This window comes from Nelumbo lutea, chromosome 3 (assembly GCF_056320005.1).
Source record: "Nelumbo lutea isolate HS-2025 chromosome 3, American lotus-T2T, whole genome shotgun sequence".
Taxonomy (NCBI): Eukaryota; Viridiplantae; Streptophyta; class Magnoliopsida; order Proteales; family Nelumbonaceae; genus Nelumbo; species Nelumbo lutea.
Window position 1 is genome coordinate 116,142,085 of NC_142686.1, and position 20,023 is coordinate 116,162,107.

The following is a 20,023-nucleotide window of genomic DNA, read 5'->3' on the forward strand; positions in this document are numbered from 1 at the left end:
CCACATTAATGCTTAAGACTCGGTTGCCTCTCCGGCACGGGCAAAAGTCAAAAAAGAGTAGACTACGAGTCGCTCCCAAAAGCCTACGGGCCACATTACTGCTTAAGACCCGGTCGCCTCTCCGGCACGGGCAAAAGTCAAAAAAGAGTAGACTACGAGTCGCTCCCAAAAGCCTACGGGCCACATTACTGCTCAAGACCCGGTCGCCTCTCCGGTACGGGCAAAGTCAAAAAAGAATAGACTACGAGTCGCTCCCAAAGCCTACGGGCCATACTAGTAATTGGATCAGCACTTACTAGCTCATCGACTTACGGGCCAAAAGAAATCTACTCCCTTCGATGAGTTACTATCAGCTCGGGAGTGGGGGGCTATTGATGAGGGCAGATTTGGCCCTCTAGTAAAATTGTGACACGTGGCATCTCGTGACAACTAGGAAAACACCCAGCCAACAAACTTACGAAGTTGGTGACCCACCTGGGCACCTGTCTGGCCGGCCTGGCGTGACCAATGCGCGGCCTGACACGCGCCTGCGCGACCTGCGTGCGGCCTAACGCGCGCCTGCGTGGCGCGCACAAACTGCACGGCGCGCGCGGCCTGCACGAACTGCGTGTGGCCTGCGCGAACTGTGCACGGCCTGCGCGACCTGGCCGACCTGGACCAGCCTAGCGCATGATCCGGCCAAGGCGCCAGCTTGATGACCTGATCTAGACACTGACCCACCAACTGACACAGGCGCCAGCTTGACGACCTGATCTAGGCACTGTCCCGCCGACTAACACAGGCGCCGACCTGACGACCTGGCCTAAACACTGACCCACCGACTGACGCAGGCACCCCTCTGACAACCCGGCCCAGGCGCCGACCTGGCCGCCTGACACAAGCGCCAGCCTGACGACCTCGAGGAGTTCACCACTGTACCCCGGTTCTGACCGGATGCGACGAGTCTTACCGTTTGGAGGCTTTTCACCCACCTAACCCGCGAAGACCCCGGTATATAAAGACCTCACCCCCCAAAGGGGAAGAGGAGGGAAAGGAAAGGGAAGTAACCCTACTCTCTAGCTCTCTCATATTATCTTCAAAGCTCTCTACAATAAGAGTGCTAACTTAAGCTTTGGAGAGCCCCCACCGGTAAAGTACCCCCGGGACCTCTGATTCAGTTCTCGCAGGTCCTTCAGCTCTCGCCGCCTACGAAGAGGAGGAAAAGATGCAGTTTTCGGAAGTCCCTCAGCTCCCCCCCACCTACAAGGAGGAAGAGATGGAGTTCTCGGAGGTCCCTCAACTCCCGCCACCTACAAGGAGGAGGAAAAGATGGAGTTCTCGGAGGTCCCTTAGCTCCCGCCACCTACAAAGAGGAGGAAAAGATGGACTCACAGGACTCTCAGCTCCCGCCACCTACAAAGAGGAGGAAAAGATGAAGTTCTCGCAGGTCCCTCATCTCCCGCAGCCTACAAAGGAAAGAAGACCGCCTCATGCTGAGGGCAGTCGGATTGCGCCGCACCAGGGAGCTCCAACATTCTCTAAGGCATCGACCGCCTAGTAGGGAGTTCACCACCAAGGCAGTTCGCCCCCAAGCAGTTCGCCACCAGGGAGTTAGCCTCCAAGGTAGTTCGCCACCAGGGAGTTAGCCTCCAAGGCAGTTCGCCCCCAGGCAGTTCACCCCCAGGCAGTTCACCCCCAGGCAGTTCGCCACCAAGGCAGTTCGCCCCCAGGGAGTTCGCCCCCAGGCAGTTAGCCACCAGGGAGTTCGCCCCCAGGCAGTTTGCCACCAGGGAGTTAGCCTCCAAGGTAGTTCGCCACCAAGGCAGCTCGCCCCCAGGTAGTTCGCCACCAAGGAGTTCGCCACCAGGCAGTTCGCCACCAAGTAGCTCGTCACTAAGGTACGCCACCACCGGGTCGAATAACGAGGTACTTTGCCAAAAAATTTTACATCACAAAACATTGGTACGTGGCCGAAAACGGTTACATCAGTATCTATCAAAACTCAAAACAAGAAAGTTGTAGAACCTTTCATTTTCTTTCTAACGCATCTTGAATTATCTAAATTGGATTCCGGGTGAGAGAGTTATGCCCAAATTACGATGTGGTGCCGAAACTGTCCAGAATTACCCGATTAGCCTTGTTTTTCACTTAACGCCTTTTCGTGTCCTAAATCAAAATATAAGAATAATGAGTCCATTTAGGCACTAAATAAGTATAAAAGACTAAATATTAAGGGATAAAAATATAATAATTTTCATTCTCATTAGTCACTCTGAGCCGGTTTAGCCCAAACTGGGTTAGTCTAAACCGGTTTAGCCCAGTCCAGAAGAGGGTCTCAAACAGAAGCTTTACCTTAAGCCGAGCAGAGTCCTTCTCAAGCTTGGAATCCATAGACAAGCTAGAAAACTCTTATTGGTGACCAAATTGGGAGGATCTGTCGAATGCCGAGCAGCAACTAGCGGCACTAGCTACTCTCATAATTCAGGTATTTGATATCCTATACATTGTATACCTCTCTCTCATTTTAACAATTTATTACACGTATTTTTTTTTATCTAAATCACTTGCAACATTTTCCATTTTAATTACATCATGTGGATCCTTGCTTGGAATATTCGGGGAGGTGGTGGGAGAGATACTCAATGCACCATTAAAAATTTCCTCCAAACCTATAACCCGGATTTCTGCTTCTTCTGCGAAACCAAACTGAACCTGAAGGGGGCCATTGCTCTCTGAAAATGTTCAAAATTCTTCAATTATGAGATAATTGAGGCCTAGGGGCAGAGCAGAGGCCTCATCTGTTGTTAGAATGATGGTTTAAATGTAGTAGTTATAGATTCTTCTCCGAGGCTTATAAAACTCTCTATCTCCCATGGTCCTCAGGGAAAGTCTTGGGTTCTAACATTCTTCTATCTCCGATGGTCCTACTAGGAATCTAGCACCACTCACTCGCCCTCTTTACCCCTAAGAAGGCTAATGGACCTCTTTTCTTTTGTTGAAGTAGGCAGCTCAGGCCCTTACATTACCTGGACAAACAAATAAAGTGGCTGGCACCTAGTTAGGGAGAGACTTGATAGAGCTCTGGCCAACACTGAATGGTTAGATATTTTCTCAGACTCCAAAGTTACGGTTCTTCCATCTATTAACTTAGATCACAATTCCATTCTCTTAGACACCCTACCCACCTGTATGCTAGGGAAAAAAACCTTCCATTTTCTCCCCATGTGGACAGTCCTTGCAGCATGTGAAGAAATCATAGTCAGAAACTGGAACAAACAACCCCCTGGCTCTATGGCTTTCAAAATTACAAAAAGACTAAACTTCGTCAAAAGCGAGCTAAAATCCTAGAACAAAACAACTTTTGGTGACATATCCCAGAAAGTCAAAAACTTAGAAGAACAGATCCTCTCCATATAGCAAGACCAATTAGGTGCCTTACAAGAAGAACTCTGAGGTTTGGAAAGTTAGTATAATTGTTGGTTATCCTATGAAGAGGAATTATGGAGATTGAAATCAGGAGAGCTATGTCTCAAAGAAGGAGATAGGAACACTTGATACTTCCACCTCCAAACAAAAAACAAGAGAATATGGTATATCATTGAATGGTTTAAAGTAGGAACCCAGTCATGGATCTCTGGGAGAGAACAGATAGGGAAGGCTTTCCAAGAGCACATCCTCAAAATAAGTGGGCAGTTTAAGGACTTCAATCCCAACTCTCTAGATGGGCTGATCCATCCGGTCATCACAACATCAGAGGGAGACCAACTTATTCACACACCAACAGAAGAAGAGGTCAAAACAACTATCTTTTAAATGAACCCTCACAAGGTGCCGGGGCCCGATGATTTCACTCCCTTCTTCCAAAAGTACTAGCACATATTAGGAAGAGGCTTAAGACAACTCATTGTAAATTTTTTTCATAGCCAACACCTACTTTAAGAGCTAAACCATATCACCTAGTCTTCATACCAAAAAAAGTAGGGGTAGAGTTAGTAGACCAATACCATCCAATTAGTCTTTGCAATGTGGTCTACAGGGTGCTAGAAAAAGTAATGGCTAATAGGCTCAAACCTCTTCTTCCTAAGATAATTGCTCCAAACTAGCTTGCCTTCATCAAAGGCAGAAACATTGTAGATAATGTAATCTTAGCCAAGGAGATAACCCACAAGATCAGGCACCAGAAGGGGAAAACCAGATGGGCAATGTTAAAAATTGACATGGCCAAAGCCTTTGATAGAATGGGGTAGGAATTCTTCATCCAAACCCCAAGAAAACTGGGGTTTCTAGAGAAATGGTGCAACCTTGTCAGTCAGTGCATCACCATTGTCACCTACTCAATAAAATTAAATGGGAGTCCTCTTGAATTATTTCATACTAACAGGGGACTCCGGCAGGGGGACCCCTTATCACCCTATCTTTTCATAATTGGAATGCAGGTGCTAACAAAACTTTTGGAGAAGGAGGCTACGGGGCATAAAGCAAGCCAGACACTCAGAACCCCTTTCCCATCTCCTGTTTGCTAATGATTGCCTCATTGTCAGTAAATCCACTCCAGAATCCCTCGTTGCAAAATCAGCCCTCCTCCAATTTGAGCAAATAGCTGGCCAACAAATAAACTTCAACAAGTCAGGCATTGCCTTCAGTAGGAACACGTATAGAACCCATCAGAGGCTCATGGGTCGTCTGGTAGGCATGAAATTAATGCAACCCAGGATGAAGTACTTGGGCGCTTGGATGGATGAAGCAAGAGGAGGCATTGGCCCTCATGCATAAACTCTTACAAAAACAAAAAGCCAATTGGACACTTGAAAAGCTAAAGTGCTCTCTCAAGCAGGCAGAACTACCATGCTAAAAGCGGTCATCTAGAATATACCTGTCTACCAAATGTCCATCTCGTTATTCCCAAATAAGACTTTGAAGAGACTGGATTTGCAAACCAGTCTAAAGGGGGGCTAGGCCTCAGGAGGCCACAATATCCCTTGGAGTAGGTTTTGCAAACCCAAATCTGAAGGGGGGATGGGCCTCAGGAAGGCAGAACCAATGAACAAAGCTCTTTTTGCAAAACATTTTTGGAGGTTGCTAACAGGAGAGCAAAACTTGTGGAAGGAGCAAATTTGGGCAAAATACCTAAGGAATAAGTCCATCTTTAAAGTCAAACCAAGGAGATCTCACTCACATTGGTGGCGAAACATCCTAATTATTAGGAATGGTCTCACACCACATCTCTGTTGGAAAGTGGGGGATGGAACTCGCATAAACTCTCACGATGATCCTTAGATCCCAAGCCTTCCCTCTAATAAACCCCAACCCCAACAACTGTAAGACCCAAATGTCAGAAATTGGATGGTCAAAGACTTCATCTCCTCTCAGGGGGTTTGAAACTCCCAACTGTTATACCATGTCTTCACAGATCCATCAATTGAAGTTATCCTAAATATCCCTCTGACCCCACAAAGCTAAGAGGACAAGCTTTTTTGGAAAAGATCAAAGGATGGGGAGTACTCAATTTGATCAGCTTACAGAAGCTTCTCATACTCTGAAACTATGGGTCCCTCTCGACAACAAATCAAGTGCTCAAAATTATGGACCACAAAAGCCCCCCTTTGATGCCAACTCTTTAGATGGAAAGTCCTAATGAATGACGTAAAAACGAAGCACTCAATTTGGTTCTTAAGACACTCGGGGGACTCCACTTGTGTCCTCTGTGGCAATGCACCAGAAACGCAGGCACATCTCTTCTTTGATTGTCCCCTAGCAAGGGCAGTCTGACTATCAGCGCAAATTGGCTTCAACCCAGAAGCCTTCACTATCTCAGGAACACCGGACTTCCTATCCTGGTGGATGAAAAGGAACCCCGAAAAGAAAAGCCTCTCAGACTTCTTGAGGGCTATATGGGATCACAGAAACAAAGTAGCCTTCAAAGGAAGGTCCCGAATCCCCTTGAAGTCATAAGAAAAACCAACCTGTATGTTATAGATACAGAAGCTGAGAAATGGTTTCAGTCTCGAATTCAATCTGAACAAAACGAAATACCCACTCACAATCTACCCCTTGCATTTCACTCCATTGCGATAATTGATGGATCTTGGAATCCAACAATGAATTCAACCTCCACAGGTTTATATATAGTCTCTTACACACACAATGTTTGCTTTGCAGAAGGACAACAGTGCAATGCCATTAACTCCTCAAAAACTTAGCTCTGGGCAATCATCAGAGGCCTGAGAAGACTTATCATGCTGGGTATCAACCATGCCATCATTTTGTCAGATGCGAAGGAGATCCTACAGAAACTCAAGGAAACCAAAGTAAACACAAGGTGGAATGAATAGTCACTGATCGAGCATATCAAATTCCTTCTCTCTTTTTTTGTGGATCTTAAAATTGTGTATGTAAACAGGAACGATGTAGGCCTAGCCCACGATATACTTAAAAGGGCCAATGTAAATAGATCTTATATTCTAACCCTTAGACCCCTCCCCCCGAGACACAACGCAACCTCAATATGAGGGTTCTTCTTTTGTATCCTTAGCTTCTTTCTGTGCAATGGATCTCTTTGCTTTCCAAAAAAAAATAATGTTTATAAATTTATAGGGGAATTTAGAAATCTGCATTAGGTTTGTCCGTAATTTTCCATAGAAAATTCATTCCAATCAACAAATTACATCTATCAACAACCCTACAAAATTAGGAACATCAAATCTCAGACCAGGTCATTGATCTATATTACTGAATGTCAAACTTAAAGAGTGCATATGCCACTTAGTTACAACTTACAAGACAGAGAAAATGTATATTCATATTAGACTCCACAAAATGGGAAATTGGGAAGGAAGCAAGAAGGTGTTTAAATCTCCGCCCCACAACGTCCCACAGCATATTCCGACGTGTATTAAAAACATCACCCGATGATAATATCAGAATCCATAATATCATCATGGGGGTGTTCGCAATCCACGGCGGAATGTGCTGTGGGACGTTGTGGGGCGGAGATATGAATTCATTTGGTTGGACCATTTTAAGTGAAGAACGAGGCCAAATGGCTTACAACTCACAACCGCTCCAAAAGGTGTTTTAAGTAACAGTAAGGCGTTTCTTGAAACAACCATGTGATGTGACATTGAATCCTACGTTATCAAACAAGAAATATGGTGTTTTGTGATCGTTTCCAATGTGACGTGGTGTTTTAATTTCTTCAAGAAAACACCGGAAACGGCCATGATACCAAACACCTCCTTACAAGTTTCACGGTTACACCTTTATACGAAATTGTTTTGAAAATGTCCTTTCAACCGACGGAAGTCGAATAGACGATACAGTATGGCCGCCGGGTGAGGGAGGAGAGGGGAAGAATTAGCCGCTTATTTCATGGGAGCTTCAGCTATCTCCTTCAGGGACCCTCTCGATACCTTAATCCGTCTTCGGAAAACTCTTCTTTCGCCTGTAAACTATAAGCTTTCCTCGAATTCATGATCTATTTCTGATTATCCTATTCCATGTTAAGATAATCTCTTCTATCGGTAATTTGAGATTGCCTTTTATCCTTCTTACCTAAAAAAAAAACATTGCTTTTTATCCTTATATTGTTTCCTATTGAATCAAAAGTTTGGGTTTCGTCGTGCGTGAATAGAAACAATATCCAGATTCTGTTGAAGGCCTACCAGTTTGGCAATTGAGATTTTTGAGGTTAGATTTCTGGATTTTTCGAATTCATGTATCCCTGAATAATATCAGATTTTTAGGGCGGCAGGCCCCAAGATAAGGGGGAATGGCAGAGCCGAACAATTTTTATCGAACGAGGCGCCGTCGATTTCGTGGAATTTTTAATTTGCTCTGTACTCTGGTGGTGTTTTTCTTCTTCTACAATCGCGAAGATATTCTGAGGAATCCTTTCCTCAGGCAGTTGCCTTCTACTCTTCCTCCTCAGTGGAGCTCGAGAGGCGATTTTTATGACCGAAAGGGTCATTCAGAGGTGATTCACTGGAGAATCGTTGAAATTGGTCTTAATTCGTCGAATTATCTGGTCGGTACTGATGGTGAAGTCCAGAATAATTTGACGGTAGGCAATCCATCAGTTTGCAGTGGATTATTGGAACACAAGGGTTACGCCAGCCAATGTGAGTACGTGAAATCTCAACCGCAGTGCGCATTAGACGGATTCTTTAATTACATTATGTTCTTCTACTGCGACTGTCAGAACTTTAGGATCTTGGGGTATGCCGTCTTGGGCACATGGCTTCTTGCTTTATTCTATATGTTAGGTAATACTGCAGCTGACTATTTTTGTTGTTCCTTGGAGAAGCTCTCAATTTTGTTGAAGCTTCACCCAACGGTTGCTGGTGTTTCTCTACTTCCTCTTGGAAATGGAGCTCCTGATGTATTTGCTAGCATTGCCGCTTTTGTGGGCACGGATGTAGGTGAGGTGGGTCTCAATAGTGTTTTGGGTGGAGCTGTTTTCGTTACATGTGTTGTTGTTGGGACTGTCTCGCTTTGTGTTGCAGAGAAGAGGGTTCAAATTGATAGGAAATGCTTTATCAGAGATGTTAGTTTTTTCATCCTCACCCTAATATCACTTTCACAAATTTTGATAATTGGGAAAGTGAGCGTTGGTGGAGCAGTTGCCTTTGTCTCGGTCTATATTGCTTATGCTTTCTCTGTTGCTGCGAATGAGGTCTTGAGGAAACATGCCCGGAGGTTAAGGTTGGATGCTGTGACGCCATTGCTTCCAGTCAGAGAAAGTATATTTTCCATAGGAAGTGAGGAAGATGAATCTATTTACAGCTCACTACTTGACATAGAATCTGAGAGTGATCCACCACACCTTCAAAATACCTTACCACAGTGGATGTGGGCTTCAAATGTGGCAATTTATTCAAATCAGACATTGAAGATTAGTGAGTTAGATAGCCCAAGGCTTTTGTGGGGATGGACTGATGAAGTAACTGATATTGATGACCGGTCACTTATTTCCTGTTCTAAAATATTTTCTCTGTTGGAGATGCCCTTAACATTCCCAAGAAGGTTGACAATTCCAATAGTTGAGGAGCAACGATGGTCCAAAGTTTATGCAGTCTCCAGTGCCTCATTGGCTCCCATGCTTCTGGCATTTCTGTGGAATACTCAAGATAATTTGGATTCTCAAAGCAGAAAAATTGCTTGTGTCATAGGTGTTCTGGTGGGTGGTACACTTGGTATTCTTGCCTTTCTCTTCACCCAATCTGATCAGCCACCCCGCAAGTTCTTATTTCCATGGGTTTTGGGGGGTTTTGTTATGAGTATCATTTGGTTCTACATTGTTGCCAATGAACTTGTTGCCCTCTTAGTGGCATTTGGTGTAATTCTAGGAATCAACCCATCAATACTTGGATTAACTGTGTTGGCCTGGGGCAATTCAATGGGTGATTTGATGTCAAATGTTGCACTGGCAATGAATGGTGGGGATGGTGTGCAGATTGCTTTGTCAGGATGCTATGCAGGGCCCATGTTCAACACACTTGTTGGTTTGGGGATCTCAATGCTGCTTGGAGCCTGGTCACAGAGGCCTGCATCTTACTTGGTTCCCCAAGATAGTAGCTTGTTTTATACAATGGGGTTTCTCATGTCAGGACTTATCTGGGCACTCATTGTTTTACCTCGGAATGACATGCGCCCTAGCAGGTTGTTGGGTGTGGGCCTCATAGTGCTTTATTTGCTATTCCTCTCAATCAGAATAAGCAGTGCATTAGGTGTTATATCACTGGCTGGTCTAAATTGACAGTTTTCTGACCTGCCAAAAGTGTGTCCATGAATTGTTCACGTTGGATGTTTATTTCAACCAAGGTCAGGAGCAGGATTATTGCAGTTTTCATGTACAATCAAGTTTGGCTGGCATTGTGAACCCTTTGTATTGTACGTGACAATACAATGTATACATAAATACGTAGGACACTGTTTCCTTGATATATGCATTACTGGTTTAATGATAATTGAACAGAGATCTGCTCAAATCAGTTGTTTCTTCAAATCTTTTATTGTGTGTGCATTTTGTCATACGCTTCTACTGTGCTGGCCCTGATTTGGCAAAAGGTGTTTTTAACTGAACTTCTTAGAGTATGTGGCTTCATCTATCTACTTGGAATTGCAAAATCACTTGATAACAATAGTTCAATTTCAGAACTGAAACAAATTTTGGTTAAACTGTTGCTAGTACTAACAATATGCATGTAACACTGACCGTGTGATGGTAATGTAATTATTTGGCAGATAAAGTGTGAGTTTGAACTTTGAAGTATTAATATGGCTGACTATGAGATTGAACGGGATTCTTATTATTAATTTATTATGTTCAACATGTTGACCCCTTCAGCAGATTATTGGTTTTTGTTGATGTCAAAAGACAGAAGATCCATTTGTTGATCCACTGCTCATTTGTGATAAAGTAGTAATTTTGCTTTTCTCTTCATCTTTTTAGAGTGATCTGTGTGATATTGATAGGTGCTGTGCGGAGTCTTCTTACCACCCAGCGTTGTTAAACGAAACTACCATGCTGAATCCAACCACTTCGTGCATCTGCCTCTTCTCTAATACATTGATTTTTTTGAAAGGTGCCATTCCATGGAAAATTCTCTTCTTGACCTAGTCTGGAAAAGTACAATTATCTTATGGTTGGAGATTAGTTCTGTAAGCAAGCTATATATATATATATATATATATATATATATATTAGTAAAAGGGCACGTGCGTTGCACGTGGGAGGTTATAATGATAATGTCAACCATTGGATTAATAGAGAGAAATTTAATAAAGTTTTCTGGCAAACAAGGAAATTTAGAAATGAACAAAAATATTTGTTAACTACTATATAAATGATTGAATAAATGAAAAATTTTTTGAATTATATTATACTCTGTCAAACAAAATGATACCTATTCTTCATTTGTTTTGTTTTTTTTTCGGAGTTTGAAGAGCAATACAATACTGCAGTCATCAAAACATTATACTTGTTATTGAAAAGGATTGCATTCACTTCTTTGTTGTCTTTCCACTCTAACTTTCTTGTTGCATCTTGTGGATGTTTCTCAAATTCAATGTCCTCAATGCCAGTACTTATGAGCTTCACAAATTTTCTGGGAATTGGATATTCATGCAAGGTCCCACATATTGAAACTACAGAAATTCTCAGCTTATGATGGGGAAATGGGGTGTGCATCAATCAGATCAAACAATTTATCCCCTACAACAAATCCAAGCATTCTAGCCATGTCCCTTGTCTTCAACTTGGGCTTTGGAATTCTATGTTGCTTCAACCAAGAGTACACAATAAAAGCTTTCTTCATTGCAAACAATTCCAATGCCTCTGGGTTGAATACAACACCCATTCTCATGCTCATCTGTGAAAAGAAACTGGGACTTTAGGAATCTAATGGATTGTCTAACAAGCAAATAAGTTAATCGACTTAATCAGTAATTCAGTACCTTGTGAGGAACCAACATGGCTGCATAGCGAGCAAGCTCTCCGGCTCACCAGTCCAATACAACAGGCAACCATGGATAAGAAGCATCAAGCCTCACAAACCATAGTCTTATATCTGGGAATTCAGATAGTTCACGAGGATCATATGGATCCTCACTTGTATAATTTATGGTAAAACCAACTTTCCGTTCAAGAAGCTCTTTTGGCTCTGCAAAGACACCATCTGCAGGCATTTTCCAGGTGGAATTCTTGGAAATTCCATTACAAGAGTTTAAAATATGTAAAGTTGTAAAAACAGTTTTCAGCGATCATAAAGAGTTCAGATTCTTGGTCTGAAGCCTTATGGAGTCAGAAGTCACAAACGGATGATTACTTACCTGATGAAAGTGAGCTAATTACTGGTGATATGTCGAGATGCTGAATAATATCATTGTCTATAACTACGCCAAAACGCCCTTCTGTGAGAACCCTTTATCTTCTGTGTCATTTGACATTGTTATTGGATCTGTTACAATTCTGTGTAAACCTAGTAACCTGACCCAGCTTTAGACCTATGAAATTATAAATTTACAGTTACTTGCTTGATTTATATTCGGCTTGCACAGAGCTATATCAAACTCAAACTGGGGAACACTGTTTTAATTATTTTATAAAATTAAACAAAGCAGAGCTATGTTTTAAGACATACTGTAAGAGAGAGAGAACTGAGAGCAGGTACTCCAGAGTTGCATATATGTGCCAATTACACATGCTGCCCTGCTTAAAATGATCGATCAATTATGACCCTCTAAAGCATCCATCCTTTAGAAGGCCAATACTATTTAAAAAGTTTTTAACTTCTCAATGATCTTGGTCACAGAACGAATTTGGTTGACGTTGAGAAGAAGCATTGCATGCCTTCTCTTTGACGGCTTTCTGAATCCTCTTTGGGTTGGTAACCAAGAGATCATCTCCCACAGTCTGCACTTTTTCTCCAATTTCACATGTTAGCTTGTTGTAGTGTTCCTAGTCATCTTGGTCAAATGGATAATCAATGTTGGGTATTCAAAGACAAATGATTTGTAGAGATCCTTGAGTGCATCTCCAGAGATCTTCTGTGACCCATTATTGTTATCTTCCTTGAAGTTTAGGTCATACATTTTGTCCTTCCGATAAAATTCAGAAGTAGTAACATCCATGCCAATAACAACCTGGACTGTGTTACCAGATTTAGCAATGGCTGTATTGAGCAACTCAAGACCTTGTTCTCCTGAATGTCAGGAGCAAAGCCTACTTCATTACCAACATTCATGGCATCTTGACCATACTTCTTTCTTATCACACCCTTCAAATTCTGATATACTTCAGAACCCATTTTCATGGCTTCTTTGAAGGACGAACCAGCCAATGCAAACCAGTCAATTGTTACTTCCTGAGCCAAATCCTTTATCTAAATGGTATGCTGGAGGACTACCATCCAAACAAACTGCAAAGAATTGTGAACTTCAAGGTAAAATATAGTAACAACCAAAAAGAGGGAAAAATTCTCTAGGAGTTCAATCCCTTTACCTATCACCATTGAAGGGTAGGAAAGGAGAGGAAAATATATGATGTAAAAAAAATAATATAAATAAATATAAAGCTTGAGAAGGGGGGGGGGGATTTGACAACTGACCCACTCCACATAAATTCAAATTTAAGTTGTTCTGGTTATGGGAGGGAGTTAAGCAACCACCCCATGTATGAAGAATGGGGAGGTTGCTCTAACCTCCCTACCCTATAACTGTCTCCCTGTATATAAGGGGGAGAGCAGAAGAAAATTGAACCGACAGAGAAAAGAAGAGAGAAAGAAGAAAAAAAAAAAAGAGAAAGAGAGAGAAGAAAAAGGAGAGAAGAGAGAGGAAGAGAGGAAATAAGGGAGAGAACTTACAGATCTACCGATTTAAGTGATACAGGTATAGATCTTTTTTTTCCTTTAAAATATATCTATTATTAATCCTTATCTTATCTTATCTTCTCTCTCGAGTTCTATTAGAACTCAACATCTTATTTCAATTTATATTCTGAAAAAGATTAATACTTTGAGACTAACTATTGTTATGTTCGGTGGATCTTATGCATCTCAAAAGAACATTCAATATAATGGATAAAATACATGTTTCTGGATCCCACTGTAAATGGATTTTATCCACTTAAAAAGGGGATAGGTGTGCTGATTTACCACCTGTAATGCCACTTGCTACTGATAATTTGCTGTCAAATGTTACAGAGAGACCCACTGTCATGTGGATCTTATATAAAACCTTGCAACAGTAGATCACAATGTTGCAATCGGTGGATCCTGTTCATCACATTCAAAGCTAAATATAAATTGACAGGGGATCGTCACTCATTGTTGAAATCAACATAGTAGACCCACATTTATAATTGCTGGTTTGGTGGGTCCCATCCACTATAAATCCAAATAACATTTAATAATTAGTGTAATATTCAGTGGATTTCATCCACCTCAAAGGGGATATACTCCACTCTTATAATAGATATAAATACTTCTGTTTTGATGGGTCCCACCCATAATTAGGGGGACCCATTGTCATATTCCGTGGATCTTATCCACGTCAAAAGAAAAGAAAATAAAAAAATGACTATCTACTGTTTTAAATAACATGATTCAATGGGGTCCCCTTTCAGCTTAATAGGTCCCACTACCAATTTAACGGTGCGGTGGGTCCCATTATGGAATTTCTTTTACTTTAAAATATTCAAGTGAGTCACACCCACTATCAAACCAACCTAGAGAGTCCCATCTGTTAGTGGGCCTATTATTAAAATATTCAATATAAAAACGTTAAAATGGGCCACACCCACTATCAAACCAATCTAGTGGATTTCACGTGTCAGTGGGGTCCATTATTAAAATATTCAATATAAAAACATTAAAGTGGGCTACACCCACTATCAAACCAATCTAATGGCCTGTCAATGGGGCCCATTATCAAAATCTTCAAGTTTTAAGTCTTAAAGTGGGTTATGCCTACTAACAAATCAAACCAATGGATTCCACCTCTCAGCGGGGCCCATTGTCAAAATATTTAAGCTTAAAACCTCAAAGTGGGTCATGCCCACTAACAAATCAAACTAGTGGGTCCCACATGTCAATGGGCCACTTTCAAAATATTTAAGTTTAAAATCTTAAAGTGGGTCATGCCCACTAACAAATCAACATAGTGGGTCACACTGTCAAATATTTGAGTTTAAAACATTAAAATGGGTCATGCCCATTATCAAATCAAACTAGTGGGTCCCACCTGTCAGCAGGGCCCATTGTCAAAATATTTAAGTTTAAAATATTAAGGTGGGTCATGCCCACTACCAAATCAGTATAGTGAATCCCACATTTTACCGATTAATGAGACTCATTGTTAAGATGTATAAGTTTAAATACATAAGTACCCAATGGTGTATAGGTCCTATGACCTGTCTACCAATTGTGGGGCCCGCTAATGGGTATAACCCTCTAAGAGTCCAAGATGATGGGACTGCTTATATCTGTTATTGGGTTTAACCTTTACAAAGTAGCTCTTTTACATAAAATCAAAATCAAAGGGTATTTCTTTTAAGGAATATAATTAAGGGGTTTTAGTAGACATAATGGATACTTATACACCCTGAATAGGGAAACCCTAATTCTACTCAAGTTCTTTTTTTTTTTATTATGAATTATAATCAAAACAAGCATATTTAACATAAGTGATGGAGCGAATCCGATCGGTCTTAGCTATCAAAGAACTCGCCTCTGAGCTGGAGCATCGGGGAGCCTGAAACGAGAAAGATGAGAGAACTTTGGGGGGAACCCGGTGTGACAATTCCGAAGCTCAAGTCAGTAATCTCTCAAAGGCAAAGTGTAGACCAGATAGCGCAAAGTTCACATACCTTGTTCGTTGGGGGCAGGGGGCTCTTATAATCACTTTGCGCACTCGCTCCGAGGCCCTTGTCAGGTCGGGTATGATTACCCTTACGTCTGTCAATTCGGTCATCGTCCTTTCTGCTGGGACAGAACCGTCACTGCCTAACCGTCTCTCTAACTGGAGATGGCGGTGTCAGGTGGCGGTGGCAGGTGGCCGTTTAGAGTGCGACCGTCAAGCGTCAGATCCCAAGTCAGTCAGGTGCGGCGCCCTCGGGAACGGACTTCCTCAGTGTCAGGCATAGTACGGTTTGTTTGGTTTTGGTGCCCTGAAGGTGATGTGGAGTGGTGAGCGAGGCGAAGTCTTGAGTTCGAAGGTATGTATAGGGCAGGTCAGTTCGGCGAGGGATATCTCGAGCTGTTACAAGGCAGGCCAGTTTGGCGAGGTGTATCCCGAGCTGTTACCAGGTAGGTCAGTTCGGTGAGGTATGTCCCGAACTGTTGCAAGACAGGTCAGTTCGGCGAGGTATGTCCCGAACTGTTGCAAGGCAGGCTAGTGGATTACTTTCCGGTTTGGGGCCAAGGGTGAGTTCGGGCCCCTAGTAGGGAGTTCGGTCCGCTGGTTTCTCCCCTTGGTGAAAACGCCTTAGGCTTGCTTTTGTGCCGAGCTGTTGCTTTTGCCACGTGTCGCATAACTGTGAGGTCAGGCCAAATCATCCTTCATCAATTGCCCCCCACTCCTCGCGCCAAGGGTCTTGCCCTGGTGCGGGGAGTTTTGCGAGGTGGTAAGTGGATTTGTCCCGTCCTTCGAATCTTGACTGCGCGAGTTGCCTTTGCCAAGGTTCTTCGGTTCTGAAAAGGCGGGAAATGTGCCTACCGCTCATAAATGTTGATGGTCGTGACAGCGCGCGTTTTAAATTTCAAAAATTCGCACTGCTGGGACGTGACAGTGGGTCATTTAAATTTGAAAAAAGCGCGTCTCTGTCGTTCTGAAGGGACGTGCGCTTGCGGTTTTTGTCAGTTGCAGGGGGATGTGCGGCACGGTCGCTCTTTTCGGAAAGATGTGCGCCAATCATGTCTCGACCTCAGGGGATGTGCTGTCAGCGCGAATGTGGGCCGCCGGATCGTCTTTGATCTGCACGGTCGGTTCTTGGTTATTGTAGCTATAAATAGTGGGGGACCCCAGTCGATTTGTCACTTCTGCGGTTTGCCTATTGAGCTCGCGTCCAACTTTTCAGCTCGCGTCCAAGTTTTTCAGCTCATGTCCAAGTTTTTTTCAGCTCGCGTCTAGGCTGGTTACTTAGCCTCCAAGGTTTTTTGGCTTGTTCCCATCTCCGGAGCCTTCAAAACTTTCTTCCGGTGAGTACCTTCCTGAATCCACTTATTTTCCTCGATGTCTAGCTTTGATAGCTCAGACGACTCTTCAAGTAGGACTGATGTAGGTTCTACAAACCGAGCCGTATCCCCCGACTGCCTTAGTGATCCCGAGGTGGAACTTGAGGATGACTATGAACCCATAGGCCGAGCCGCTTCGGGCAGTTTGGCGTCTACCTCTCGCCGAGGTCGGATGCTAGATAGGTTTGGTCCCTCAACCATGACGCCCGAGGGGCTCCAATCTATACTCATGTCTTACAATCTGCCTGGGGGTATACATATTTCATTCCCTCAGGTAGTTTTCCTTGGGAACACGGTCCTGATGAGATCGTGATTTTTCGAGAGCAGCTCGCCGCGGGGCTGCGACTGCCTTTCCACCCTCTTTTAGTCGAAGTCATAAACCACTTTGGCGTTACCATTGGCTAGCTTCACCCGAACTCTATTCGGAACCTAGTGGGGACAGTCTCCCTTTTCTACGAGCAGAATTTCCCTTTAGACTTGGAGATATTCTCCTCCATCTTGATGCTTAAGAGACAAGCGGTTCTCTTCCTGGGGGAAGATGGGCATATTACCTTTCTCCTCGCCCGGGCTTTAAGCTTCTGCACGATCTTCCTAATAAGGTCCCGGCATGGAAGCGGGACTGTTTCGGCGTGCGAAGTGCGCAAGGATGGCCCTTTCAGACCGGGTGGGGTGAGGCCGCTCCTGATTTTGGTGTCACTCTCGACAAAGAGACGGTGAAGGGCCTCCGGCAATGGGCACTGGAAGGTTTAAAGTGTTATGAGTACTTGACGGAGGCCAAGCTTATTGCGGCCGGCCTGAGTTCGGGTAGGTTTCTAGTTCTGCGATTTCTTGCTTGCTTTTTTCCTTCATTTTTTCTAATGTCGAACTCGTTTCTACAGTTGTGATGGATGCGGAGAGAACTCGTGGGGGGCGCCTGTTCTAGGGTATGAAGAGGAGGAAGCGGGTCGCCAAGCGAACTCGTACCGAGCTGCCCCCAGATGAGGAGCCTCAAATTCCACGCCACACGCCGGAGGATCTGCCGAGGGAGCCCGAGGTGACTCCGCCGATGTATGAAACTACCGGGGCGCCTTACGCTGAGACCACTCATACGGGTGCTCCTGCATACTCCAGTGCTCCTGCTCACTCTGGGTCCGCTCATATGCGAGCTGGGCCCTCGGGCTTGGGAGCTCAAGGGGAGTTCAGGAGCGTGTTGACGCCGAACTATGCTCTTCAGAAGAGTAGGGAGGCTACTTTCACTGAGGAGATTGCGGTGTGGACCGATCTTCCTTTGAATCAGGTCGCCTGCCGCGCCGTAACACACACTATGGTGGTAAGTCAGATTTCGTCTGCCTTCACTTTCTATCGCTTTTGCTGCTGTTGCTCACTTGTTTCTTTTGGTAGGTGAATTCTTCAATTCACACCTTAGCGGCCCAAGTGGAGAGGAGCTCGTGACAGGCGCGAGCTGTTGAGGCTACCGCCCATGCTGCTGAAGAGGCTTTCCGTGCCGCCGAGGCGAATACCCGAGCCGCTGAGGCGGCCGCTTATGCTGCCGAAGGAGCTGCTCGCGTTGCCATGGCCAGGCAGGCGATGTCTCAGCGTGATGCCGAGGCCATGGGGGTAGTCGTCAAACACATGGCAGATTTGAAGTTGGACTTGCAGCATCAAGTCGAATATCTTCAGGAGGACATCAGGGAGAAGATGTAGATTTTTTCCCAAGGCATTGAAGATGCCAAGAAGAAGGCTGTTGAAGACTATATTGTCTCTCCGCGTTTTGACGATCTTATGGTGGATTCTTACAGAAGGGGGTTCAAGCTGAGCCGGTGGATGATCCGGAACACGTACCCCGACCTCGATGTTAGTGCCATATCCACTTCGCGTATAACTCAGGAGATGGCCAATGCTGCCGATGGCGAGCTGGACTCTGAAGGAGAGGCAGTGCCTTCGCGTGTTGTTGAAGTGCCTTCTGATGGCGAAGAAGTAGCTCCGGGCATGTAAAGATAATCTTTTTTTTTTTTTTTGAAGTGCCTTCTGATGGCCAATGTACTCCTGTTTCTTGCAACGGAATAGAAATCTTTTTGCCCGTGTTCCTTTTTCCCGAACTGATTCTTTGCAACGGATTTGAAGTTGTACTTCCGTGACTTGTTTTGCCGCGAAGGCTTTTGCAGCGAACTGATTTTTTGCCGAGCTGATAATATGCCCGACTTTTCTTTGCTTGTTTACGCCGAGGTTACTCTTGGCTCTGCATCGTGGCCCATAGGACCTTATAGCGATTTCGTCCACTTCGCTTGGCGGTTTATAGGTAGTATCGCCTTAAGTTCACGATGTTCCACGCTCGAGGTACTAGTTTGCCTTCCAAGGTTTCGAGCTCGTATGCCCCCCCGAGCGCTCTCTTTACTTTATAGGGCCCTTCCCAGTTTGGTCCAAGTTTGCCCACGCCGGGTTCGGGCATCATAATCTTACGAAGGACCAGGTCGCCAATTCGGAAGCTTCGTCGCTTTACTCTGGCATTGTAGTAGCGAGCTACCTGTTGCTGGTAGGCCGCTGTTCAGATGTGCGCGAGGTCCCTTACCTTGTCCAGTAGGTCAAGGTTGGTACGTAACTCATCTCCGTTTGTTCGGTCGTCGTATGTTTCTAGTCGCAATGTTGGTACTTCGATTTCCGCCGGGATAACTGCTTCAGTGCCGTAGGTGAGGTTGAAGGGGGTTTCTCCCATGGCGGTTTTTTCTGTAGTTCGATGATCCCACAAGACACTTGGTAGCTCTTCGGCCCACAGTCCCTTAGCACAGTCCAGACGTGCTTTCAGTCCGCGCAGGATGGCTCTGTTCATTACTTCCGTCTGACCATTTGCCTGCGGGTGCACGACTGATGTGAAGTTTTGCCGAATCCCCATGTTCTGGCACCACTCTTGGAACTTGATATCCTCGAACTGCTTGTCGTTGTCGGAAATTAGTATCCAAGGTAACCCGAAACAACATATTATGTTCATCCAAAAGAAGTTTTGTATGTTTCAGGCAGTAACAGTTGCCAGAGGTTCGGCTTCTATCCACTTCGTGAAGTAATCTACTGCAACAACTAGGAATTTTCTTCCATCTGTTGCTGGCGGGAATGGCCCCAGGAGGTCGATGCCCCATTGTGCAAAGGGCCACGGGCTGGCGAGGTATTTGAGGTCGGAAGCAGGCTGATGGTGGATATTGGCGTGTTTCTGACACTTGTCGCATTTTCTGACGAGCTCGACAGCTTCTGCCTTCATCGTTGGCCAGTAGTATCATTGTCGAAGTGCTTTTTGGGCGAGTGCTCTGCTCCCCAAGTGTCCGCCGCATAGGCCTTCATGAGTG

The 20,023-nt window shown here is 44.3% G+C and overlaps 2 pseudogenes across 2 annotated transcripts; one reads left to right on the forward strand and one right to left on the reverse strand.

The window, feature by feature from the left end:
* Nucleotides 1–7,008: 7,008 nt before the first annotated feature.
* LOC148867885 (cation/calcium exchanger 4 pseudogene) lies at nt 7,009–9,982 on the forward strand (annotated as a pseudogene). Its single transcript, XR_016110484.1, has one exon. The product of XR_016110484.1 is annotated as a cation/calcium exchanger 4 pseudogene (transcript).
* An 851-nt stretch (nt 9,983–10,833) lies between these two features.
* LOC148867886 (protein CHLORORESPIRATORY REDUCTION 6, chloroplastic-like) lies at nt 10,834–12,989 on the reverse strand (annotated as a pseudogene). Its single transcript, XR_016109603.1, has 7 exons — nt 12,980–12,989; nt 12,840–12,896; nt 12,484–12,680; nt 12,307–12,391; nt 11,809–11,889; nt 11,434–11,639; nt 10,834–11,348 (listed from the first exon to the last, which is right to left on the reverse strand). The product of XR_016109603.1 is annotated as a protein CHLORORESPIRATORY REDUCTION 6, chloroplastic-like (transcript).
* Between the last annotated feature and the right edge of the window lie 7,034 nt (nt 12,990–20,023).